This window comes from Oryctolagus cuniculus, chromosome 2, assembly GCF_964237555.1.
Source record: "Oryctolagus cuniculus chromosome 2, mOryCun1.1, whole genome shotgun sequence".
Classification (NCBI taxonomy): Eukaryota; Metazoa; Chordata; class Mammalia; order Lagomorpha; family Leporidae; genus Oryctolagus; species Oryctolagus cuniculus.
Window position 1 is genome coordinate 38,515,777 of NC_091433.1, and position 27,746 is coordinate 38,543,522.

A 27,746-nucleotide genomic window follows, 5' to 3' on the forward strand; every position below is an offset into this window, starting at 1 on the left:
TTTTCAATTAATTTCCAAGTATCATTCACTACATTTAATTTTCTTTCTTAAACTTAGGTCTCAACTTTGCTTTAAAGATGTCAAGTGTTTAGTTGAAAATGCACAAAAGAATAAAACCGGTTAGAATTGTTTTCCATTTGTCTGTTAATAGTTTCTATTCTGTCAGTAACTATTGGAATTTTAATGGGGATAATCAATTAAATCCAAGGTTTTATTTTGTTTGAACAGATTGTAGAAACAAATTCTAGTGGGAAAAATATTGCAACCAACATATAAAACTAATATAGGCCCAGTGATAGCACATAATGAATAAAACATACACAAATACCAAATTCAAGTAAACAAAAAGATACAATGAATCAATTTAAGCCATCAGAAAAATGAAAATAACTGCAAATTTTACATTTTTACAGTATATATTAAAAATAATGCTCAAAATAATTTAAATTTACAGGTAATGTTCCACTGTGGTTGCAGCATTGGTTTCAAAATCAGAATGGCAGATGTCCTAAACAGCTCTCTGACCTCAGAATCAGCCCTTATGGCATGCGGATCCGGCTGAAAAGCCCATGAGAGTATTTCAGGCATGGAAAGCCAAGACACTCTGGGGAAAAAAACAAAACAAAACAAAACAAAAAAAACCTAAATGAAACATCTCTGTGAGTGAGATCCCAGTGGAAAGAACAGGTCATCAAAGAAGGAGGTACCTTTCTCTGAAGGGAGGAGAGAACTTCCACTTTGACCATGGCCTTGTCTAAATATGATCAGAGTCGGTGAACTCAGGGGGCTTCCATAGCTTGGCAGCTCAGGACAAGAGCCTAGGGTGATTACTGATGCCATAAACAAGAGTGTCAATTTGTTAAGTCAACAACAGGAGTCACTGTGCACTTACTCCTCATGTAGGATCTCTGTCCTTAGTGTGCTGTACATTGAGATTTAATGCTATAACTAATACTCAAACAGTGTTTTTCACTTTATGTTTCTATGTGGGAGCAAACTGTTGAAATCTTTACTTAATGTATGCTAAACTGATTTTCTGTATATAAAGAGAATTGAAAATGAATCTTGATGTGAACGGAAGGGGAGCGGGAGTGGGAAAGGGGAGGGTTGTGGGTGGGAGGGACGTTATTGGGGGGAAGCCATTGTAATCCATAAGCTGTGCTTTGGAAATTTATATTCATTAAATAAAAGTTAAAAAAATAAAAATAAATAAAAGAAAAAAAAAAAAGAGTTACAGAGAGGCAGAGACCGAGAGAGAGGTCCTCCATCTGCTGGTTCACTCCCCAGATGGCCACAATGGCCGGAACTGCACAGATCCAAAGCCAGGAACCAGGAGCTTCTTCTGGGTCTCCCACGCAGGTGTAGGGGCCCGAGGACTTGGGCCATCTTCTACTGCTTTCCCAGACAACAGCAGAGTGTTGGACTGGAAGAGGAGCAACTGGGACTAGAACCGGCGCCCATATGAGATGCCAGTGCCTTAGGCCAGGGCTTTAACCAGCTGCTCCACAGCGCTGGCCCTGATTCACGTATTTCTAAAGTTCACTCAGAGAGCCTACAAGAGATTTGAGTCATTACAGTTTACACAGTATTTTTTATTTTTGGCCAATGACTGATAATTGCATGAAGTTTGGGAATAGAACACCTACCTTTTCCAAATCTGAAAACTATATGGAAGGTTAAAATTTACTGATGTGCCTATGCTTACACTGCTCACTAGTATGATAAGCTAGTAATTGGTTAACATTTTATTATTCTGTCCAAAAACTTTCATACAGGTTTATTATTATTATTATTAGCTCAATTTATAGCACTTCTAAACTCATGTGCTGGTCAACCAAGGTTAAAGGGTTTTAAGCCTGTAAGAACTAATTACAGTCTTGAATTTTTTTAAAGCGCTTTAAATCATTGTTTTTGAATAATCTACATATTTTAGGGCTGAAGAAATAACCTTTGACTTTACTTAGTTTGGGACTTCTACCTCTCTGACAGTAGTTTTTCACCAGTTGAGAGCTGAATATCTCTTAGAAAAGAAAATCTGGTGACTGGAGCCTTTCAAGCTGCGAATGGAGAAAACGGAAAGAGATGGATGAAAGACTTCAAAACAGGGACGGAGGTGCTTCCTGAAGTACTTCCTAATGAGGGTGTGACATTTGGGTTTCTGCTAATTAGAAGACTCAATCTTATATATTTTAAAGTAGATTTAGTTTTGCTTTTAAAGGCATCCTCTCTGCCTTTATTTTATGTATTTTTTATCATATTTGATAGCAACTTTTTATTGGTTAGAAAACTCAAGTCCATATACAAAATCAGGAACACATTGAGATGCCACTTTTGAAAAAACATTTTCATCTTTTTTTAACTGAGTTTTAAGAAAATAAAATCAATGCAATTTTTTAAACACTGTTTTGAAAGCTTAAAAGTGCATCAATATACTTAGTTGCCTTCATCTACAAAATGGTGCAGTTCCAATTCAAAACTGGTAAAGTCAAAACAAATTGAATCAAACAAATGCATACTCATGGCTGCACTACTTCATGCTAATGTTAGCTAATAAATGCTAGTTTGCACTTAAAACACAAGATTAGGAATTGTCACAGTAGAGGTCCAATGTTAATCTCTCTCTCTCTCTTTTTTTTTTTTTTTTTTTTTTGACAGGCAGAGTGGACAGTGAGAGAGAGAGACAGAGAGAAAGGTCTTCTGTTTGCCGTTGGTTCACCCTCCAATGGCCGCCGTGGCTGGGACACTGTGGCCAGCGCACTGCGCTGATCCGATGGCAGGAGCCAGGTACTTATCCTGGTCTCCCATGGGGTGCAGGGCCCAAGGACCTGGGCCATCCTCCACTGCACTTCCTGGCCACAGCAGAGGGCTGGCCTGGAAGAGGGGCAACCGGGACAGAATCCGGCACCCCGACCAGGACTAGAACCCGGTGTGCTGGTGCCGCAAGGCAGAGCATTAGCCTAGTGAGCTGCGGCGCTGGCCTGACATGGATCTTATATCCTGATGCATCACTGAATAACTTTGTGAACATGAGCTGATTAATAACTTCGCTATCCTTCAGTTTTAAATTTTGCATTGCACAAGTCCATTACCTGGTATTTTTCAAAGTGCTGATGCATTTAAAATGTTTTATATACTGTGCATTACAAAATATTGTTATACTTCTCGTGGTAAGTTTTCAAAAATGTTAACATTGTTATCATTTTTGACAACATTTTCACTAGGAGCCAGTGCTGTGGCATAGGGTAGAGCTGCTACCTGCAATGACAGCATCCCAAATGGACCCAGTTCCAGCTCCACTGCTCCTCTTCTGATTCAGCTCCCTGCTAATGTGCCTGGGAAAAGCTGCAGAAGATGGCCAAGTGTTTGTGTCTTGCTACTCACATGTGAGACCTGGAAGAAGCTCCTGGCTCCTGACCTCACTATCTTTTATGACTCTCTGGGGAGTGAACCAGGAGATGGAAGATCTCTCTCTGTGTCTCCCCCTCTCTCTCTAATTCTAACTTTCACAAAAAAATGATAAATCTTTTTTTAAAGATTTATTTTATTTATCTGAAAGAGTTACAGAGAGAGGTAGAGACAGAGAGAGGTCTTGCATCAGATGGTTTACTCCCCAGATGGCCGCAACGGCCAGAGCTGCGACGGTCTGAAGTCAGGGGCTTCTTCTGGGTCTCCCATGCAGGTGCAGGGGCCCAAGGACGTGGGGCATCTTATACTGCTTTCCCAGGCCATAGCAGAGAGCTGGATCGGAATAGGAGCAGCCGGAACTAGAACTGGCGCCCATATGGGATGCCGGTGCATCAGGCCAGCGCTTTAACTTGCTGCACTACAACGCTGGCCCCAAAATTGATAAATCTTAAAAAAAAAAAAACTGTAATAACTAAATGTATATATTTGATTATATTATTTAGCAAATTACCTTATTGTAATGACAGTTATTACTTTTCCAAAGACTGGAATTATTCTAACCAGCTTTCTTGAGCTATGGTTTAAATAAAAGTATGCATTGTAAGCACACATTTTGCTGAGTTTTTAACAAATAAAAATACCAATGGAACCACCATTGTAATTAAAGTATAAGATAATTTCATTATCACAATTTTCTTCCCAGACAATCACTACATAGCCTCAAACTATATATAATCTGAAAAATTAGAGTTTAAGTGTGACTTTTCTATGGGACAAATATGCTCTTTTACTGAGACATAGCTACTTTCTCTAGTATAATTTGAAGTCATTATTATTAGAATAGTATTCCATTGTAAGGATATCCCACGGTTTTTAAAATCTATTCATCTCTTGATGGAAATTTCAGTTGTTTCTAATTTTCACTATTGAGAGAAAAGGTTCTATCAACACTTATATATTACATGAACATAAAAATACTGAGAAATGGTATTTCTGATAGCAAGTATATTTTTAACTTTATTAGAAATGGAAACATTATTTTTCAAAAATGGTTGACATTTTCAATTCACAGCAGCAATTTATGACAGTTCTCATTGTTTTGCATCCTTGTCAATGTGTATTGTAGTGGGTGTTTTCTTTTTTCAAAGATTTTGGTTATTTATTTGAGAGGCAGAGTTACAGACAGAGAGAGGGAGAGACAGAGAGAAAGGTCTTCCATCTGCTGTGTCACTCCCCAAGTGGCCTCAGTAGCCACTGATGGGCTAAGCCAAAGCCAGGAGCCAGGAGCTTCTTCTAGGTATCCCACATGCATGTAAGGGCCAAGTATTTGGGCCATCTTCCACTGCTTTCCCAATCCATAAAAGAGAGCTGGATAGCAAGAGGAACTGCTGGGACAGGAACCTGTACCCATATGGGATGCCAGCACCCCAGGAAGCCCACTGTGCCAAAGCACTGGACCCTTTAGTGGGTTTTTTAAATACTATTTTTTAAAAGGTTTCTTATAGTATTTCATTTCCCTAAAAGCTAATGTACATATTCAACATTTGTATGTCATGTTTTATGTAGTGACTATGCACCCAAATGTTTTGTTCATTTTTATCAGGTAGTTGGTGAGCTATTATTGGAATTTAAGAACATGTTATATGGAAAAAATTTTTCTTTGCAATTACAAATTTACTCTGCAAATGAAGAACTCAAGAACGATGGGTAGCTATTATAATAATGGATTAACAAAACAATTAATTTTAAGTGTCATTCTGAATATACCTTAAATTCAGAATCCATGTATTCTATGTAGACAAGCTACAGAATGTCTTAATAGTCCCTATGTCCACCAGGTTTTCCTGACAATCTATTTAATCCATTCTGCTGCATTCTGACTCTGTTATTAAGGTAAATCAAATATCATCAAAAATTAAAATGTATCTCTTAAAGTTTTTGAAAATCATTGAGTTTTTGAATGAAAACACAAAATGTTTTGCTATGGAAATACTGAGGTGTTTCACACAATATAAAACAGAATTATTTAAGCACTGGATAGTTATTTTATTTAATTACATTCACATAAATACTATAGAATCTTTAAATTTTATTTTCATAATTTTATAATTTAAAATACATAATTAAAATACACTGTGGTGTAGCTGACAATCAATTTATGTGCTACCCAGGCAAATGTAAAACCAATAAGAATCTTATTTTATCTGAAAATCAAAATGCGGCTTGTTTAGTTTTGACTCTGTCAATGTAAAGTTGCTGGGAAGTTAAAGAACTAACAAGACATTTCTAAGAGTCTTTTATTATTTCTGTTGTGATCTGCAAGAGGTACTATTCTAAGTCCTGAAGACACAATATTAATTCCAGTCATTCCTTTTCAAAAATAACTCACCATTAGAGCACTCGTAATAGCTATTACAGTTTTAAATAGCCAAGTTATACTATAGGAAAAGCCTTTGAAATGTAATGTACTTATATGAACATATGTAGATCCTGTTAAATCATTATGGTTCATGGGGAGCAGCTTACCTAGCCTGTGCATTCTGGGTGTTGTGCATTCAAGAAAGATCTACCCATTCATATATACTATATATATATATATATATATAGTAATGGAAAAAAGTATAGAAACATATATTTAATTTAAAAAATTGAGAGTGAGGGAGGGAGGGATAGAAAAGGAGAGAGAGAGAAAGAGAGAAAGAATCTCATTTGCTTTTTCTTCTTAAAAGCCTACAACCGCCACCAGCTGCAGATTATAATGGAATCCAGGAATGCCATCCAAGTCTCTCATGAAGGAGGATTACTTGAGCTGTGAGTGCTGTCTCCCAGAGTCTGAGTGGGATCTGAAACCATGTACTCCAATGTGGGATGCAAGCATATAAACCTGTTTCTTATTAGAAGTCTGCATATATATATATATATATATATATATATATATATATAATTTTAAGGCACAGTTAGAGACAGAGAATCTTTAATCTGCAAGTTTATTCCCCAAAAGGCTAGGAACCAGGAGCTTCTTCAAGATCTCCCATATAGGTGGCAGGGGCCAAAAAATTGGGCCCTCTTCTGCTGCTTTCCCAGATGCATTAGCAGGAACTGGACCAGAAGTGGAGTAGCCAGGGCTCAAGTGGCTCCCATACAAGACACTGGCATCCCAGGCAGCAGCTCAATCCCCAAGCCACAGCTCTGGCCCAATGAGAGTTCCATATTTTAAGTTGAAACGTTACATACTCTACAAACAAACAAAGTTACTTGAAAATGACTGAAGGAATAATATCAGTGAAATGCTTTTTATGCAGCTTGTCATAAATACATTTGGTAACTGTAAAGACTTTTATGTGATTTACTTATAACTAAATAACTTGTGTAAACTCTTAGCATAGTGCAGAGGACAGTCTGTTATATGGTCATGCCTTAATTTCCTTTATTTCAGTTTTAAAAACTATGTCCTTTATCATTTCAACGCATGCATAATAGACTGGATTGATACAGGGCTCTGTTTTCTATTTTCAGGGCTTTTATTTTAAATGTCTGCTTACTCACTAACCTAGAAATTCCATATAACCATGGAAATCATTTTCTAATCATGCTTTCCCTTTTATAAAGTTCCACTGTATACAAATTGATTTCTTAGGTATTTTAAGAAATGTGATAATTTGTGTTCTGATATTTCCAAGACTTGTTATTGGAATAAGGCAGTAAAAAAGTAATTGAAAAATTGCTGATTCTGTTTCCTGAGTAATTCAAACAAAATTGCTCAATATTATCATGTATTTCTTACATTTGAATTTTCTATGAATCAGTTTTTATCAGAGAGATAGTTATCAATAATTCTAAGTGATGAGTGTAGTGTTTCCTTAAAATAATTCAGTGTATCTTTTGTGTCCCAGGAAAGATTATGACGATACATCTAGACCCCAGTGCAATCAACTAGGTTTAATTCCGTTTCTAAAGTGAGTATGTGAAAAATTGTTATAGTTGCTACAAAAATGGACTTAACCCTTTTATCCTTTTCTTCCAAAATGTTTTTGTTACCTGCATATCGGAAGCCCAGCCTAATTCTGTGTGTGACCTAGAGGTCAAAATTATTTTTCAGTTCAAGAGTCATCAACATTTTTTTCAAGTATAGGGCAGAAGTAGGATACTCAGTGGCTTTACCAATATTTATCTGGGTGAATTTCCCTGATATTTATTCCTTTTTAAAAACTTTGCTGTATCATCCCTGATATAAAAATATGATGTTAAATGACAGCATAATTAATACTATCGGATAAACAAGTTCTAAATAAAACATTCCCTATTGCCACACAGCTGTTTTCAAACTAACCCGAGCAATTTCATGATATTTAAAGATTAAAAACATTAACTATAATGAATACTGGCATATATGATACTGCTGTTAGCAAAATCACCTTTATGGTATGTTTAATAATGTTTATATCAGTAAACATTCGACCTGTTTGTTCTGTCCTGAATTTTCCTATGGCCTTGTTTGTTGTTTGTTTTTAAATTTTTTACGTCTACATTTCCTTTCCCAGTTCCCTCATTGATTCCACAAGTTATACATTCATCCCATAGGTAATGTTTGTTGCGCTGAATTTCAATGGAATCATTACCATTTGAAAAATTTATATGCTTTTACTCTGTTATTTTTGCAAAGAAAGCTAAAACTAAAGATCTGATTTCATGGGGCTTATGTGTACTCTAATGCTAACCATATGAAAATAAGAATATAAAACTTATTCATATAATGGATCTGACTTATTTCTATGTTATCCCTCTTAATTTGCATGCTGGCATTATGGGAAGAGATGATGTTTTAAGCTTTTTGCAAGATTTTAAAGTGATTTCATTCAGGCTTGATTCATGACATAACCCCTACCTATATCTCATATTAGCTGTCCAAGGTCCAACTTCAGTATCTCAAAATACATATATTTTCTGCCATTTAAACAGGGTAAGTTGAAATGAAATTTTCAGATGGGCTTACACAGCTTTTTGGATCATGAGTAAGTGTCACTGCTAGGGGTAAATGTAATCAATAACCTTGCAAAAGATGTGCTGTTGGCTACTGTGGATGCCTGGGAATATACATATAGTGCTCATTTGAAGGGAGATAAGATGGTCTGTAGAGGCTATCTCTACTTCATTTCACCTATTGGTAGTACTGACAAAGGGTGTTCTTTTGGGCTAAGATTGGGTAGTCTCTGATGTCAATGCTTGTCCTCAAGAGTCAACTGTGTGGTCTTCAAAGAAGGAGGTACCTTTCTCTGAAGGGAGGAGAGAACCTCCACTTTGACTATGACCTTGTCTAAATAAGATAAGAGTCGGAGAACTCAAAAGACTTCCATAGCCTTGGAAACTCATGACTGGAGCATAGGGAGATTACTGATGCCATAAACAGGAGTGTCAATTTGTAAAGTCAACAACAGGAGTCACTGTGCACTTACTCCTCATGTAGGATCTCTGTCCTTAATGTGCTGTACATTGAGACTTAATGCTATAATGAGTACTCAAACAGTATATTTCGCTTTGTGTTTCTATGGGGGGTGCAAACTGTTGAAATTTTTACTTAATGTATACTAAACTGATCTTCTGTAAAAAAAAAAAAAAAAAAAAAAAAAAAAAAAAAAAAGAAGAAATTATCAATTCCCAACTTGACTCTCACTGGGATTAAACATGACAATAGGTCTGCTCTGATTTCATCATCATTTAAAAAATCATCTATTATTTTTCACTTTATGTTTCTGTGTGGGAGCAAACTGTTGGAATCTTTACTTAATGTATGCTAAACTGATCTTCTGTATATAAAGAGAATCAAAAATGAATCTTGATGTGAATGGAAGGGGAGAGGGAGTGGGAAAGGGGAGGGTTGCGGGTGGGAGGGACGTTATGGGGTGGAAGCCATTGTAATCCATAAGCTGTGCTTTGGAAATTTATATTCATTAAATAAAAGTAAAAAAAAAAAAGAGTCAACTGTGTGCATAAGGATCCTGAGAATGTACCATCAGGGACTGGCGCTGCAGCTCACTTGGCTAATCCTCCGCCTGTAGCGCCGGCACCCCAGGTTCTAGTCCCGGTTGGGGCGCCGGATTCTGTCCCAGTTGCTCCTCTTACAGTCCAGCTCTCTGCTGTGGCCCAGGGAGGCAGTGGAGGATGGCCCAAGTACTTGGGCCCTTCACCCATATGGGAGACCGGGAGGAAGCACCTGGCTCCTGCCTTCAGATCGGCACAGTGTGCCGGCCGCAGCATGCCAGCTGTAGCGGCCATTTGGGGGGTGAACCAATGGAAAAAGGAAGACCTTTCTCTCTGTCTCTCTGTCTCTCTCTCTAACTCTGCCTGTCCAAAAAAAAAAAAAAAAAATGAGTGTACCATCAGAACACAACCCCCTTGGTAGTTCTCTCCTCTTTTCAACTGGTTGAATTTTATTTTATTATGGGTTAAGAAAACTTAGTGCATACTGCATTCTTTTCATCAATATTGATTTCAAAATTAATTTGAAGTTTGAGGTTCCTTAATTTCTTAAGACTATTTGGAACTCCAAAATAAGCTTGTCTTGTTTAAATATTTTAGCCAATATAAATTTCTCTAACACTTCTATTCTTTGGCATGAGTTGAAGAATCTACTCTAAAATAATAAATCAAAAATAATCTGATTTTACTTTTATTTGTTCATTTATTCATTTAAATGTAACATAGATTAAGAGCTTAGCATGTTTCAGGAATTGTTTCTGGTGCTGAAGATAGAGAAACAAATTAGTCACTCATAGCCCATACTTTCTCATAAATCCTACAGTAATGGAGATGGGTTGTGGAAATGAAGAGTAACCAAATACATAGGCAAGAATACATGAGAGAGTCATGACTGCAATGCAGAGAACTAAATGAGGGTAACATGGCCTGACTTGGTAGCTATTTTAGTTTAAGTGTTGTGGGTTGGCCACCATAGGATGTGACCTAAACACTGCAATTTGGAGATTTCTGTGATTTATCAACACAAGGATGCTGAAAATGCTCTATTCTGAATGGGTCAAAATGGGTGGGAAGTAAAGGTCAAGAGACACAAACAACACTAGTTGTCAAAATTATTATGCCAAAACATCAGCCACTCTTAAGGCTTCAAGATATTTTTAAATACAGGTGAACTCCAAGATCATCCAATATGTACTTCTTTTTGTTTCTTGCTGTTCTTTTTCTTTCTATTTTTGTTATCCTTCCAGCCATGACTCCCTCCTTTATTCCCTCAGTCTCTTCTCTTCTTTTTTTCTCTCTTGTGCTGTTGCATTCTTTGCTCCTTTTTTTCTCTCTGATATTACTTCCAATTAGAACATATTGAATTGCTGTGGTGAATAAGACAACATGGTCTCTCCAGTCACAGAGATGAAGCTCTATTGGGGAAAACATACTCTGCAAATATGGTTATGTGTTTTAAGTATTGTTATTATAAATGCTACTAAATAGATGATTTTAACCAATATTGATGAGATCTGTATAAGTAACGATTATTATGCATATCATACTGAAAAATACAATAATTGTCATAAATAATTGAAATTTCCTTATAGTTCTTTTCTGATAAGACAAGAGACTAAACTAGGAGGTAAAAGATAAGATTTAACATAAAAAGTATTCAAGCAATATTTATCTAACTTTATTTGGTGAAAATTATTGATGGAGTTTATTTGCAATCCAGAGCTCAGACTCATTGGATTTTAGATGAGGCTCAAAAAAAAAAAAAAAAAAAAACAAACAAACAAAACAAACAAACAAACAAAAAAAACCAAAAAACAAAAAAAGCAACTCAATTTCCCATATAGTTCTTAGAATATATTTTGAGAAACCACCCGATAGACTTCAAAGGAGACCGGAAACCTTTATCTAGAATATATTTTGAATGCTAAGTATTACAATACTGTAATTAGGCTTTCTGAAGAGAATTAGGCATGTTTCCCACATTGATTTAAAAGTGGTTTGAGATAGCAACTGACTCTCAACCACTGGAAACTAGCTTCAAGTTTTTTATGTTGGTTAGGGAGAGATTGGGGTGAATTTTTTAACTTTCAGCTGACAGCAAATGATGTAATATTTGGTGTTCTAATAAACGTGTTAAGATATAGGGCAGAAGGGAAAATCAAGAGGTTATAGTGGCCAGCGCCTTGGCTCACTAGGCTAATCCTCCTCCTTGCAGTGCTGGCACACCAGGTTCTAGTCCCGGTCGGGGTGCCAGATTGTGTCCTGGTTGCCCCTCTTCCAGGCCAGCTCTCTGCTATGGCCAGGGAGTGCAGTGGAGGATGGCCCAAGTGCTTGGGCCCTGCACCCCATGGGAGACCAGGATAAGTACCTGGCTCCTGCCATCAGATCAGTGCGGTGTGCTGGCCGCGGTGGCCTTTGGATGGTGAACCAACGGCAAAAGGAAGACCTTTCTCTCTGTCTCTCTCTCACTGTCCACTCTGCCTGTCAAAAAAAAAAAAAAAAAAAAAGGTTATGGTGGCTTAAAAGCTGTCAGCAGTCAAATTTCAATCATGAAATATGTAACAAGTAATTAATTGCAGTATTGTGTAATCTACCATGAGTCTGGAAGTAATTCTATTCCTAGACAATGAATGTCCTTTATAAAAAAGATTTATTTATTTGGAAATCAGAGTTATAGAGAGGCAGAGCAGGAGAGAGAAAGAGGCCTTCCATCTGCCAGTTCACTCCCCAAGGGCTGCAACAGCCAGAGCTGAGCTGATCTGAAGCCAGAAGACAGGAGCTTCTTCCAAGTCTCCCACAGAGTTACAGGGGCCCAAGGCCTTGGGCCATCTTCTACTGCTTTACCCTGCCATAGCAGAGAGCTGAATCAGAAGAGGAGCAGCTGGGACTTGAACCAGTTCCCATGTGGGATGCTGGCACTGCAGGTGGCGGCTTTACCCACTAAGCCAGAGTGCTGGCCCCTGTACTTTTTGATAACATGCTTACTGTTCCACAAAAATGCACATGACTCTAACTTACATTAAAGGAGAGCACTACCCTGTTGAGGTGGATTCGTTCTGAGAGAAGGAGTGTGGTGGGGGCAAGAGGTGCGGAGTCATCACACAGACCCCACAAGCGGGATGAAAGCAAGCCAGAGGCAAGCAGCCTGCAGACTCATTTATTTCAGTTGGTACAGCAGCTTATATAGCCAAGACAGCCAATCCGGTCAAGGGCAGTATATGCCCTAACCAATCTCAGCTTGTTGCCAGGCAGGCTCCATTGTCATGTGGTTTCTGAAGCCAAGCAGTTTCTGTTGCCAGCAGCCATCTTGGCATGGCCTTCTCATTCCACCACACTACCCTAACATTTTTATAGACTTGGCCATATGATTTTCCTTTGACAACTAATGGAACATTGGAAAAAGTTACTTGTGCCAATTTGATCTTTGAACTTAGTAAGGGGTGATTTGTGATTCAATTCACTCTTCTCAGGGCTTGCAATACGTACACTGCCCCACACACGCCAACATATACATACAGACACATTATTACGTCAATAGTCTCTGATCTAGCATGATTAATATTTGTCACTCCCCCTCTTCGCGGAGGAACGACACAGGACCCTGCGCTGTTCTTTCGTCTGCTCGGCCCTCCCCGGGTTTGCTGCTGGTTCTTCCCGGGTTGGCTACCGTCCCTTCCACCTCCGTGGAAGGGCGGTTCCCCCTGCCACTTTCCCCACTTCCGCGGGGGAGCGGCACACCGCCGGCCGGCTCTCTCGGGGGCTGCACAGGTGTTCCTTCAGATAGATGTTCCTGGTGCATGTTGTCTCTCTCCTCCTTTATAGTCCTCTTCCACCAATCCCAACTCTGCTACCCACACGCCGAGTACGCTGCTCTCCTCCAATCAGGAGCAGGTCCTGCTGTTTATTGGTTGAACTGGAGGCAGCTGTGTAGAAGCTATTTCCTCCTCTCCCAGCGCCATATTGTGGGAGAGCAGATGCATAGAATAAGTCTTAATTCCAGTAACAGTCTAGTCCAAGTTGCTCCCCACAATATTTAACCAGATTTGGGCCACACCTACAATTTTGATCAAATTTCAACTGAACCCAGGTTTGATCAATCAAACTTCCTCAGCCTTTCATAAGTTCCGTAAAAAGCACAGCCTCCCTAGCAACTCAAATATGTGTTTCAGAATAATACATACTGTTGTGTAACATTGAATTTTGAGGGAGTTTATTATGCAATATTATTGTGATGACAGCTGATTGATATAAATGAAGTCTACCTATCTATCCTCACTTCTCTTGTGTATTTTTTCTTATTGGGTTCTGTTCTCTGAACATTGATTTTACACTTTGCATTTTTCCTCCCTTTTACTTTTTCCTCCCTTACCACACAATACTATGCTTCTCATTTATATTTATGATCTGAAACAAAATATTCTTTTTTAATATTGACACACATCTTAAATTGTTCTAAATACCTTATTTACAAATCCAGAACATGTAAATAAATGAATTTTTTAAAAATGTAGAACCCAAATAAAAATCCACATGTTTTGTGCCATGCTTATTCACATTTTTGTCTTTACTATTTTTTTTTTCTGCTTGCTCTTTGGCAATACGACACTTGGAGCTTCAGCATTAAACCTGGGCATTTCCTCCCAATTCAACCTTTCTTACAATTACTTTGTTCTTACAATGGCAAGAGATTTTGTCCTTTGCTCTTTTTCTCATTTACTAGCATTATTGGTAATAGAAGTTCTTATGACTTTCCCAGAAAATAGATAGAAGCCACATTTAATTAACCATGTGGAGAACTGAGGCAGTATATTATAAAATTTGTTCACTAACAGAAGTAAACTTGATAATAAATTAAGAAGTTACATACATAGTTTCATACTTATATATACTTTTTAAAATTACACTTGTTAAATTAGCCAATGAATAGATCAATCAATATTTCCAGTAGGATACATCAGCTTTTGTTTATCTAAAAATACTGGAATTGCCAATAAGGTTGAATAATATTTCAGATTATAAGGACAGCAGAGGTTTTACTTTTTTGGGGTAGATCATGCAAGATAGACTTCAAAAAGATCAGGTCATTATTAATATTATAGAATATTGATATTCATAAGATTCACCATCATAAAACTGCATATATTTTATACATAGGAATAGAAAGGTGGTGGCTTTTGATGCCTTAATGGGAAAATTATTTTTCTAAGTAATTTGAATAAGAAATTTTACATCAATAATCACCATAAACCTGTGATGGCAGTCTTATCATCTTCGTAAAGATTAAAGACTAGATACTGAGCAATTTAAGTGACTTAACAGTGTCTGTCAAATCAGGAAAGGCTGTGCTGTGATAACAAGTACATCTAAAATGCACATATCTTAATAGAATAAAATACATTATCTTATAAAAATGCTGCAGTTCCTGGTGATCCTGCAGGGTAATTGTACTGTGTATGTGAACCCTTCAGGCTAAGGGGTATGCCAAAGCCTGCAACTTCTCAAGCAGGTTGCTTCCCAAGAAACTGAACAATACCTCTTATGGCTCCCCCTCACCTGGTGACTACTCATGTCTTGAGTCAAAGATAAACTCAAGTTCATTTCTATTCTCAAATGAGCAGGAAGTACATTCTTCTCATACTGCCCACCCAGCAGAAGAGAACCCCAGATTAGCAAGGAAAGTACCACTTCTCAGTGAAAATGGCAACATCAGACTTAGTGTTCTTTAGTTATCTGGCTAGGATGCAGAAGGCAGATTCTAGCCCAAATTTACCTCTAATTTATTTGCTTTTAATTATTGAGCTGTGTGCCATTCCTCAGCAGAAATTCGTTAGAAAATAACTGTTAAACCTATGGGAACTCAGTAAAGGAATAATTTAAAAATAAATAGCAAACTAGGAATGCTTCATGGAGACTCTGCTAAAGGATGTGTAGAATAACTTGAGATTCTGGAGGCTTGAGTTGTGTTTGACATGCTAGTTAAATCTCTGCCTTAGCCTTTGGTGGCACCTGAGGAAGAAAACAAAGCCTGGACAAAGTTAGGAAAAAGTATGCACTGAAATAATTAATGTTCTAGGTGGACTTTGATTGACAAGGCTTGACTACAGAGACAGCAATTATTTTTAGAGGACAACACACTCATACTAATGTTAAAAATGCATTCTGCATCTCACATACAATCCTATAAGTATTAGAGTCAGATAAACAGTCTATTTGAATACTTGGCATTCTGTCAAAATGAAAATGGAGTCTCCTGAGATGTCTGTCATCAGAAAGGACTTTTCTGTTAGGATGAAAAGTTAATTAAGGATTGACTGACCTGCTAAAATTCTAGAAGAGATATGCAACTCACCTTACTGCATTCCCACTTGAGAATCATCATTTGATTTTCCTATAAAATAGATACATTAATTTTCGAACTTCTTGTTTTATTGTCACTATAGACATTACTGCAGTCAAAGCTTTCCTCTTAATGAGCAATGCTGTTTAATGCAATCTTTATCTTGAAAATTTTCAAAAGTCTTATGTTATTGCCTAGCACATCATGCCAGAACATAGCTACTAAACAAATAGGTCAAAGGAAGCAACTTATCTGGGCTCTAACTTGTTTTGTTTATTCGAGAGGCAGGGTTTTATGTATATATATATATATAGAGAGAGAGAGAGAGAGAGAGAGAGAGAGAGACAAAGAGACAGAGAGACAGAGAGACAGAGAGAGGTATTTCATCCACTGGTTCATTCCCCACATGGCCACAACGGCCCAGACTAAGCTGATCTGAAGCCTGCAGCCAGGAGCTTCTTCCAGGTCTCCTATGTGGGTGCAGGGGCCCAAGCCCTTGGGCCATCTTCCACTGCTTTCTCAGGTACAGCAGCCAGAAATCGAACCAGTACCCATATGGGTTGCTGGCGCGTCAGGCAGAGTCTTAACCTACTATGCCACAGCACTGGCATTCCAGAATGATCGTAACTTTATTATTTCACTGTAATTTGTATGTAAAGAACATTTTGCATCTATTTAGAGCAGAGCTGTTCAAATATCAGAAAATTAGAATCCTAATGGCAAGATTCCCCAAATTGTAACTATTAAATTTTCATATTCAGGTGAATAAAACTAGTTGTCAAGTTGACTTATAACAGAACTGCAGATAATTTTTTAAACTTTTATTTAACAAATATAAATTTCCAAAGTACAGCTTTTGGATTACAGTGGCTCCCCCCACCCATAACTTCCCTCCCACATGCATCCATCCCATCTCCCGCTTCCTCTCCCATTCCATTCATATACAAACAAAGAAAATATAAGAATAGGGTATAATTTTGAAAATACTGATTAGGTTTGAATATCAATGCTAAAATAATAGACTTGAAACATGACTTCATATGATAGTATTTCTTCATTTTATCTTCAGTTGATATGTCTGCTGGTACCAAAAATAAAATATCCTTGATTAAAAAAGAATACAGTAGGTGGGCACAGCAGCTCACTAGGCTAATCCTCCGCCTGCAGCGCCAGCACCCCAGGTTCTAGTCCCGGTTGGGGGACCGGATTCTGTCCCGGTTGCTCCTCTTCCAGTCCAGCTCTCTCTGTGGCCCGGGAAGGCAGTGGAGGATGGCCCAAGTGCTTGGGCCCTGCACCTGCATGGGAGACCCGGAGGAAGCACCTGGCTGCTGGCTTTGGATCGGCGCAGCGCTCCGGCTGTGGCGGCCATTTGGGGGATGAACCAACAGAAGGAAGACCTGTCTCTCTGCCTCTCGCTTTCACGCTAACTCTGCCTGTCAAAAAAAAAAAAAAAAAAGAATACACTAAAAAGAAAATAAAGATGCATGGCATAAATTTAAAGTCTGAGAGTACTTCAAAAAGTTCATGGAAAATGCATGAATATTACAAAAAATGTATTCATGGATTTCAAATTTTTCTGCACTGAGGATCAGCATTGTAATGCAGCAGTTTAAACTGCTGCTCCTGACACTGACATCCTATATAGAGAGTGCCCGTTCAAGTCCCTGCTTCTCTGCTTCTCATTCAGTTCCTGCTAATGAACCCAGGAAGGTTGCCAAAGATAGCCCAGCTCTTGTGCCCCTGTCCCACACGTGGAAGACCAGCATCGTGTTCTTGAATCCTGTTTTCAGCCTGGCCCAGTCTGGGCTATTATGACCATTTGGGGAATAACTAGCAGATGGAAGATTCTCTCTCTCTCTCTCTGTCTCTCTCTTTCTTTCTCTTTCTCTCCCTCTCTCTGTAGCTCTAAATAAATATTTAGAAAAGTTAGTGGAAAATAGAATTTAAAAATCGTGTGGATGTCATAGCATTTGGTATTTACTTAAGAATACTGCTTCATTGAATCTTACCATGTTAATGACAATATACTTTTCTTCCTTAAAAAAGGGGCAAAGAAATAAAGAGTAGGTAATATTGAGGACTCTTGGAGTACTAGTAATGTTTTGTTCTTAATTTTGGTGTTGGTTAAGAGCATGTTCAAAGGACAAAAAATTCATTTATCTATGCCCTTTGTGTATTTTTTGGTATGCATATTGCATTTCAATAAAATGCTTTAAGACAAGATTATTTAAAATTGTTTTCTCACCAAGCTTTTTTTAATCCCTTTTTCCAGAAACTTCTAGAAATTCCCCTATACATACATGCCCATATGCATCTTAACTGATATTTTAAATGTAAAAATACCAATGAGCCATTAAAGCACTATATTTTCTGCTTTATATTTAATAGGGCTTTTACTGACACAGGCTAGAAATGTAAAATAGATGCATGTTAGTGCTCTGTGAAGAAGCATTTGGCTTCTTCTTAAAATACGTTTGACTACAGATTCAAGTCATTAAATCTGTTTTGGGCCATGTCAGAATTGGAAAGCAATCACCAGACCACAGGAAAATAACAGAGCTTTTGGCATTTAGCAATGATTTCCAAGTAAGTGTTTATCTGCATTTACCATATAGTTCTTTTATGAGCTTAAAAAGTGCCCAGCTATAGAGGTATAGGGAAGGGTGTTTTTTTTTTTTTTTTTTTTTTTTTAAACACATGATCTCTAGAAGCTGAATGGCGTGGCATAATAAATATACAAAATACTTGAATATACATTGGGAGAAAAATATTGGAGCCTGGTTCTAATCTATTTTTCTGTTCTTGGGTTGGATAAATGAACCTGGCTCTCTGTTGTATGCATTTATATTTTGTATTAACATAGATATACAATATTTGCTGAGATGCTCAATGGTGTTGAAAAGAATAAAGGCAGTAATATATGACAAAACATTCTGGGGTCAGTATTTGGGATGGCATTTATATACCACTGGGGACACCTGAAGTCCACCTCAGAGTGCCATGGATGGTGATGTGACTCCAGTCCCAACTTCAGCTTCCTGCTAATGTGCACCCTGGTGGCAGCAGGAGATGATTTAAGTCCATGGGTCCCTTGCCACCCATGTGGGAAACATGGATTGTGTTGCTGGCTCCTGATTTTGGCCTAGAGAAGCCCAGGCTGTTATGGGCAACGGAGAAGTGAACCAGAGGATGGAAGATTTCACCTGTCTGTCCATTTCTTTCTGAATGAATGAATGAATGAATGAAAATTTACATGTAGCAGACTTCTTGTAGATAGATGCCAAAACTTTTGTTCCCAGCTAAGCTACAAAGGAGGGAATGGCTTTTGATAGAAGTTTGAAACAAGTGGAATGAAGAACTTGAAGCATTTCTTTGAAGAACTGTAACAGGAGACATGGGTTTACCAGTATGCTCCTGGAGACAAAGCACAATCAAAACAATGGCTACCAGGAGGTGGCCCAATCAAAACAAATTAGACTGGTTAAGAGTAGATGTCATATTATAAGTTTTTGGGGATACTCAAGGCATTTTGTTTGTTGATGTCCTAGAAGTACAAAGAACAGTATTAATCGATTATTCTGAGAGTGTTTTGAAAAAGCCAAAGTTAAAATGCTCAGAAAAGCTTCACCAGGGATCCTGCTCCACCATAATTATGTTTTTGTTTATTCTTTTTGTCGAATAATGACAATTTTACAAGAGTTTTGATGAGAAAGCATCAGGTATTTACAGTAAGGATTTGGCTCCTTCTGAATTCATTTTGTTTCTTAATAGTCAAAAAAAAAATCTTTGGAGAGCACTTGTTTCTTTTTCAGTTACTTACATAAAAAGACCATCAGGTCTTTGGGGATGGACTAAATGGCTTATATTATTGCTTATAGAAGTCTCTAACATGGTGGCACTTTTGTTTGGAAATAATTTCAATTTTTGATTTTGATCTTTTAAAAATTTTATTTTTATTTTATTTAAAAGAGGCGGGAGAGAGAGAGAAAGAGAGAGAGAGATTGAATCTATTTTTCTTCTACTGGTTCACTTACCAAATGCTCACAGCAGCCAGGGCCATGTCAGGCTGAACCCCAGAGCATGAAACTTATTCTCAGCTTCCCACTTGAGTAACAGGGACACAAGTACTTGAACCATGATCTGCTACTTCCCAGAGTGTGCATCACCAGGTAGCTGGATTGGGAGCAGTATAGCAAGAAATGGAATTAAGGCCCTTCAACAAGGGATGTGAGTATCCCAAGTGGCAGTTTAACTGCTGAAGCAAAAACCTGTTGACCCATTTTAATAATTTAATTCAATTTTCTACAAATATTTTGAGATCACCTTGCATGTTTCATGCATTGATCTCAGAAAATACATGCATTGCCTCATGGGATCATCACAAGTTTATAGGGAAGTTCTATTAGTATCCCCAGTTTGCAATCAAGAAGACTGTGGTCCACCTAGAATACCCAATTCAAAATGTCTACACACTCATATTGAGATGCAATGGACACTTGAGAGGACAGAGAGCCCGGAAAATTCAGAAAATAAAGGTATACAAAGCCTTTCATATGCTGTGTGTATAGTGGACAAACGTTCCTATGAAACTAACCTTGTTCACTTGTCAACCAGCAGTAGCAAGTTGTGTCATAAAGCATGGAACACATAGGGACTTAGAAAAATAATCTTCAAGTGAGCCTACCCACAAAATAGTACAAAGGACTGCAAAATTTCTGGGAAGAACAAGTTTTTTTTCCAATAAGACTCTTATGAAAAGATGAATTTAGTTTGTCTTCCTAAAAATAAGAAGCATGTCATAATTCTTCTTCGTTGTATCATCACACATAGTTTAACATTATATCATCTGTGAAAAATGAATTAACTTCACTTAGCTCAAGCCCTAAGTATTTCTATAACCTTCCTCTTTGGCAAAAATCTTTGTTTCTTCATTTCATCATTTAAAAATACAAATGATATAAAGGTCTCAATATTTAGGCTATTATGAGCACTGAGTTTGATAATCCATCTCAGAACATTGTCCTTAATAATATTTACATATGAATACTATAGTTATGCTAATAACTAGAACTCTATAAATCTTCAGTTTGTTTTAGAACAATAAAAATTCCTAATCTAAACAATTCATGGCTTTAAAGCCAAAGCATCACTGTCTACTCATTTTTTTAAGATGGTCAAGCAAGACAAATCCATTTCTCCTCCAAAATGCTGTTACTCTAAGCTTGTAGAAAACCAGCTGAGAACCTGGGTCTTAGGGTTTCTCTTAAGATCAGTGAACTAAGGCTGAGATGGAATTTACCACCTACTAGATGAAATTCCACAATTCAGTTCTTTTCATCTGTGCTCAAGTGAATAGTCACAATTTATAAATGTCCTGTGGAGGTAATGTGCCACAGATGCCTCTCTCTGTAACAAGATTCGGCCAATTAACCAACTTTGGGGGGAAACTGTGGGACAGACTCCTCAGCAGGAGCAGTACCTACTACCTTTACAGCTAGTGTACTTTTCCCTTACCCCCCACACAGCTTTTGAACTATTACATTTTTACCCATCATTTGGATCCAGAAGTCTAATTTTAAAAATAAAAACCAAGTGATCTATTGTTTTCTGAAACAATTCTCTGTGCCTGCTTAAACATTGTAAGAACCCTTCCCTTGAAGAATTTGAAATCGCTGATGTGTATCTGAAACCTAAATATGAGTCTGTAAAGAATTACTGCTTGCTTAACCTCTGCAGGCTACAAGATGCCATGCTGTGGTAAGTCAGTGGCAAAAACTAGATAACACTTCAGTAGAAAAATCAGCAAGGAGTTTCAAAGAATAAGATTTCTCTGACACTTTCATTTGTTTGAAAATAGCCACAATTTCCATTACTGTGTATTAATCAGAAAAGCACAAAAGCAAATAATCTTAAAGATGGATTTAAGTAAGTGTTGATAAGCTAGGCAAAAGTTAAAATTTGAAACTGAATTTATCCTTTCAGCTTACAACAGCTTCTAGGTCTCTGATTTTTTTAAGTTATAAAAGTAAACAAAATGTGACATCAATATCTAAAAATATAATTTATAAATATTTTATTTATTTTTATTGAAATGTTCCAACTTTGCAGGCAATCTTATCTTCCCTTTTTGAATTTTGGACTCACAATGTTTATCATATCTTCCCATGACACTTAGAGCGTAATGATCTCTGGATCTCCAGTTAGTTTATTTTGACTTAGCTGGGTTCAGATGGTTGTATCTGATGCAAGAAAGAATTTGAGGATGAGACATAGGTAAAGTTCAGCATACAAAAAAATTTAATGGCGTGCAAAGCAAAAGCAACACTCAAGAAGGAGCTGTGGGCCTGATCAAGAGAGATAGACAGAGTTACACTCAGCAAGGTTAAAACCACCCTTTACTTGAACAGGGGGCATAGCAGGTGTTAGGGTTTAACTGAATAATCAAAGTGGTGTGGAATTTGGTGCGGGAGCTGAGTGCCACCCATTTCCTTGCCTGTGCATTAGCAAACATGAAAGTGTCAGGATGTCAGATTCGTGATGAGAGTGGGTATGTCAGCCCTGGTAAATTTATTAAAAGGACCTTATAATTAAGTAAAGGGACATAGGGATGCAGCTCACAGTGTTAGGTATTTTTGACTGGCTTTGGTTCTGAGTGGTTTCAGGGAAGCTGCAGTTTTCAACTGCACTGAGGGGTGGTTTGGATGGTATGGGCAAGGCTTCAATGAAGTCAGTGCTGCAGAGGGAACTTGTGTCCTCAGTTCCTCCTTGCTAGCCACCTTCCTACCTACACACATTTACCTGTCTGCATGTTTCTTAAACATTAACTCAATCCTGAGAATATCGCACGTGCCTGTGCCATCTTACATTCCAACTCCATTCTATAATTACTGTGATTTTTGGAGTAAGGTTCCTCTTAAACCTCCTAAATTACCTTAGCCAATGCTTACTTACCTGGGATCATGTATTTGGCTTAACTTCTTTTAGGCCTTTTGCTAAGATTTACCTGGAGAGCATATTAATGCATATTTCGAACACTTTCCTGATTTCTCCACTACAGCTCTGCCATTTCAAAAGCTACTCTGGGAAGACGAAAATTTAAATAAATGTCTTTTAAATTTTTTCCTTATAAAATTGATTGGTTTCATATTTCCATAGTTATTTAGTACATTTTTACCTTACAGTTATTAAATTCAATTTCTTCATCTTATACATTTTAAATTTGACTAATATTAAGATTCTGATTTTTTCTTATTTTCTCAGTTAATTTACAAGTCTAAGAGTTGTCTGTTCATGTCTGCATTATTGCCTATTCTCACCGTATGTATCCACTATCTCTTCATGACGTTTATATGCCTGATATCTCCATAAATGAGAATCTTAGCATGTAAGAGAGTAGTTTCATCACTCCAGATTTTTCATCGTGTCTTTATTGGATGTGTTCTAAGTAAATTGTAAACAGAGGTGTCCTGGAGGATCCGTTTGAGTGAGTGAAGAGCTCACTTGAAATAGGTCAGAATTCCATGACAGCAATAAAAAGTACTAAAGGTTTCTCTGCCATTCATCTTATGAAATTCTCTTGTGGTAGGGTCATGGGACCACCTTAGTATGGATAGGTCTCAGTAAGAGTTCTCTAGATAAATCAAACCAAGTAATACTTATACATAAGCATACACATATACATATACGCACATGGCGGGGTATGGGGAGTGACAGAGAGAAGGAGACAGAGAGAGAGAGAGACAGAGAGAGACATAGAGAGAAAGAAATAAAGGTAGAATAGATTTTTTTCCTGTTAAGAAATCAGCTCACATGATTGTGGGAACATGCAAGTCTGAAATCCACAGACCAGGCTGTCAGGATGGAAACGCACATAGGAGTTGGTGCTGCATTTCTGAGACAGAATTGCTTCTTTTCTGTGAAGACTTAGGTTTTGCTCTTAAGATCTTTAACTGGTTGGAGGAAGCATACCCACATTTTTGAGGAAACGTTCCTTTATTTGAAGACAGTTGGTTGTCTTTATTTAAACACAGTGTGAATTATGTCTACAAATTACATTCATAGCAACATCTAAATTGGTATTTGATTAAATAACAGATGAAATAACCTAGTCAAACTGACACACAAAAGTAAACATCTCACTCATTTTCCCAAAATAGTTGTTTTGTACTCTGGCCTTTAATTAAAATTCCATTGTCATTAATATTTTATCAGGTTGCATTGAATTATTGTCCTTTAACTATCAACTTTGACTCGAATAAATGCCATTAATTCATCAGTAAAATGTTACATCAGACAACTTACACACTTTAAAGTTTAGTTTTTTAAGTAAATGAGTTATAATATAATAAATGGAGAGAATAAAGCATGTATTTTAGTAAAATACAATATTTATTAAAACAACAAATGAAAGAGCCAATTGGGAAACTTTAAGTGGGCATGCACATATAAGGAGTTTCACAACAATCTTTAGGCTGTTTAGCAAGACTTTCATTTTTATTTTTTTGTTTTTCTTTTGGTTTATTTTTTGTTTTCTTCTTGACTTAGCATTTTGTGGAGACTGAAACTTTGAAAGTGGGCTTTTTGTCACCTCAAAGTGTTTTCCAAACACACACTTTGCACAGACACTCCATTTGAAAGAGACATCAGCGACCAAGAACTATATTTGGCTTTCCAATGCAGCAGGGGGATAGAAACCAGAACTATATGTTCTATTCTATTAAATTAGACTACATAATAAAATAAGAAATAAAAATAAATTTCTTCCAACTGACACCATAGAAATACAAAGGATTTATAAAGTTTACTGTGAACAATTATATGGTAACAATGTGATAATCCAGAAGAAATGTACAAGTTCATGGGCATACACACCTTACCAAGACTGGATTGTGAAGAATTCCAATACCTAAAAAGACCAAGAGCAAGCTGTAAGATTAAATATATGAATAAAGTCACCTATCAAAAGAAAAATCAAAGCCAAATGGTCTCACTGCTGAATTTTTTTTTTTTTTGACAGGCAGAGTGGACAGTGAGAGAGAGAGACAGAGAGAGAAAGGTCTTCCTTTGCCATTGGTTCACCCTCCAATGGCCGCCGCTGCAGCCGGCGCACCGCGCTGATCCGATGGCAGGAGCCAGGATCCAGGTGCTTTTCCTGGTCTCCCATGGGGTGCAGGGCCCAAGCACCTGGGCCATCCTCCACTGCACTCCCTAGCCATAGCAGAGAGCTGGCCTGGAAGAGGGGCAACCGGGACAGAATCCGGCGCCCCGACCGGGACTAGAACCCGGTGTGCCGGCGCCGCAAGGTGGAGGATTAGCCTATTGAGCCACGGCGCCGGCCTGCTGAATTTTAATAATTATTTAAAGAGTAAACACCAGTCCTTCTAAAATTATTTCAAAAAAAAACAAAGAAGATATTCTTCTATACTCATTCTATGAGGCCAGTATTACTGTGATAAAAAAAAAAAGATACAACTAAAAAAGAAAGCTGGAGTGGACATAGTGGTTAATATGCCTGCATCCTGGTCAATTCATAATAGCTAAGACCTGGAATCAACCTAAATGCCCATCAACAGTAGACTGGATAAAGAAATTATGGGATATGTACTCTATAGAATACTATACAGCAGTAAAAAATGAAATCTGGTCATTGGCAACAAAATGGAGGATTCTGGAAAAGATCATGCTGAGTGAAATATCCAGTCCCCAAGGGACAAATATCATATGTTCTCCCTGATCGGTAACAATTAACTGAGCACTTAAAAGGAAATCTTTTGAAGTGAAATGGACACTATTAGAAATAATGACTTGATCAGCCCTTGTCCTGAGTTGAGGAAAAATTTACTATTTTATTTCTTTTAATGTTTTGTTTTGTTCTACTTAACACCATTGGTTGAACTCTTTAATTAACACATAATTATTCTTAGTCATTTAAATTTAGCTGAAAAGTGATCCCTGTTAAAAAGAGAGTGGAAATAAGAAAGGGAGGAGATGGACAGTTTGGCACATGCTCAATTGGACTTACCAATTCAATCCCATCAAGGTGGCATGTACCAATGCCATCTCACTAGTCAAAGTGATCAGTTTCAGTTCATAATTGATCATAATGATAGAATTAAGAGTCAAAGGGATCACATAAACAAGACTAGTGTCTGCTAATACTAACTGACAGAACTAAAAAGGAGAAATGATCCAATATGGGAAGCAAGATATACAGAAGACTTAAAGTATGGCAGAGGTCCTAAACAGCACTCTGGCCTCAAAATCAGCCCTTAAGGCATTTGGATATGGCTAAAGAACCCATGAGAGTATTTCAGGCATAGAAAGCCAAAACACTCTGGCAAAAAAAAAAAGACCTAAATGAAAGATCTCTGTGAGTGAGATCCCAGTGGAAAGAACGGGTCATCAAAGAAGGAGGTACCTTTCTCTGAAGGGAGGAGAGAACTTCCACTTTGACCATGGCCTTGTCTAAATATGATCAGAGTTGGTGAACTCAAAGGCTTCCATAGCCTTGGCAGCTCATGACAAGAGCCTAGGGTGATTACTGATGTCATAAACAAGAGTATCAATTGTTGAATGAACAACAGGAGTCACTGTGCACTTACTCCTCATGTAGGATCTCTGTCCTTAATGTGTTGTACTAGGTGAATTAATTGTATAACTAGTACTCAAACAGTACTTTACACTTTGTGTTTCTGTGTAGGTGTAAACTGTTGAAATATTTACTTAGAATATACCAAATTGATCTTCTTATATAAAGATAATTGATAATGAATCATGATGTGAATGGGATGAGAGAGGGAGCGTGAGATGGGATGGTTGCGGTGGGAGGGGGATTATGGGGGGAAAAAGCCACTGTAATCCAAAAGCTGTACTTTGGAAATTTATATTTATTAAATAATAAAAAAATGCATGCATCCTATATTGAAGTTCCTTATTTCAAATCATATTTTTGCTTCTGCTATCAAGAACTCTGGGCAGCAGCAGGTGATAGCACACTTATATGAGTTCCTTCTACTCATGTGGGAGATCTGGTTCAAATTCTGGACTTGACTTCTGCTTGGTCCAGCCCTGAATGTTGTGGGCATTTTGGGAATGAATGAGAATATGGGTGAACTTTGTTTCTCTCTCTCACTCTCTCTCTCTGTCTCACTCCCTTTCAGATAGAATAAATTTTAAACCAAGATTCTATGCAATTCCTATTAAGATACAAATGGTATTTTTTTTAAACTAGAAAAAAAATTTCTAAGATTTCTGTGGATCAGTAAAAGATCCTAAATATCCAAAGCTGAGCAAAAACAACACTAAAGGAGACATTTCAAAGTGTACAGACTACTGTAATTGAAACAGCATGAGATTGACAAAAAAAATAGATACGCAGTCCAGTAACACAGAATAAAGACACTAGAAGGACTATGGTGTAGTGGCTAAAGCCGCTGCCTACAGTGGAGGCATCCCATGTGGGCAGCGGTTTGAGTCCTGGCTGCTCCACTTCCATCCAGTTCTCTTCTATGGCCTGGCAAAGCAGTAGAAGATGGCCCAAGTCTTTGGGTCCCTGCACCCATGTGGGAGACCAAGAAGAAGCTCCTGGCTCCTGAATGAGATCTCTCTCTCTCTCTTTCTCCCTCCCTACCTCCTTCCCCCCTCCCCTCTCTCTGCCTCTCTGTAACTCTGCCTTTCAAATAAGTAAGTAAGTAAGTAAGTATAGTGGTGTGCATCAGGGACTGGGGGAGCAGAAGGGATAAGGTAAAAATAGTGAAAGCTTGTTTAACAAGTACTAAATTATAGTTGCATAGGACTAAATTCTGGAGTTCTAATGCACAATAGGATGACTATAGATAATCTAAATGTACCATATGTTTCTCTTTTAGAGAAAACCTTAGTAGATATGATTTTGGATAATTTCACCAAAAAGGAATGTTCAGTGTTTGAGGAGATAAATATATTTACCCTTATTGGACATTATATGAACTACATTTCAAGTTAACATGTGTTATCCCATAAATATGTACAATTTTCATGTTTCCTAAAT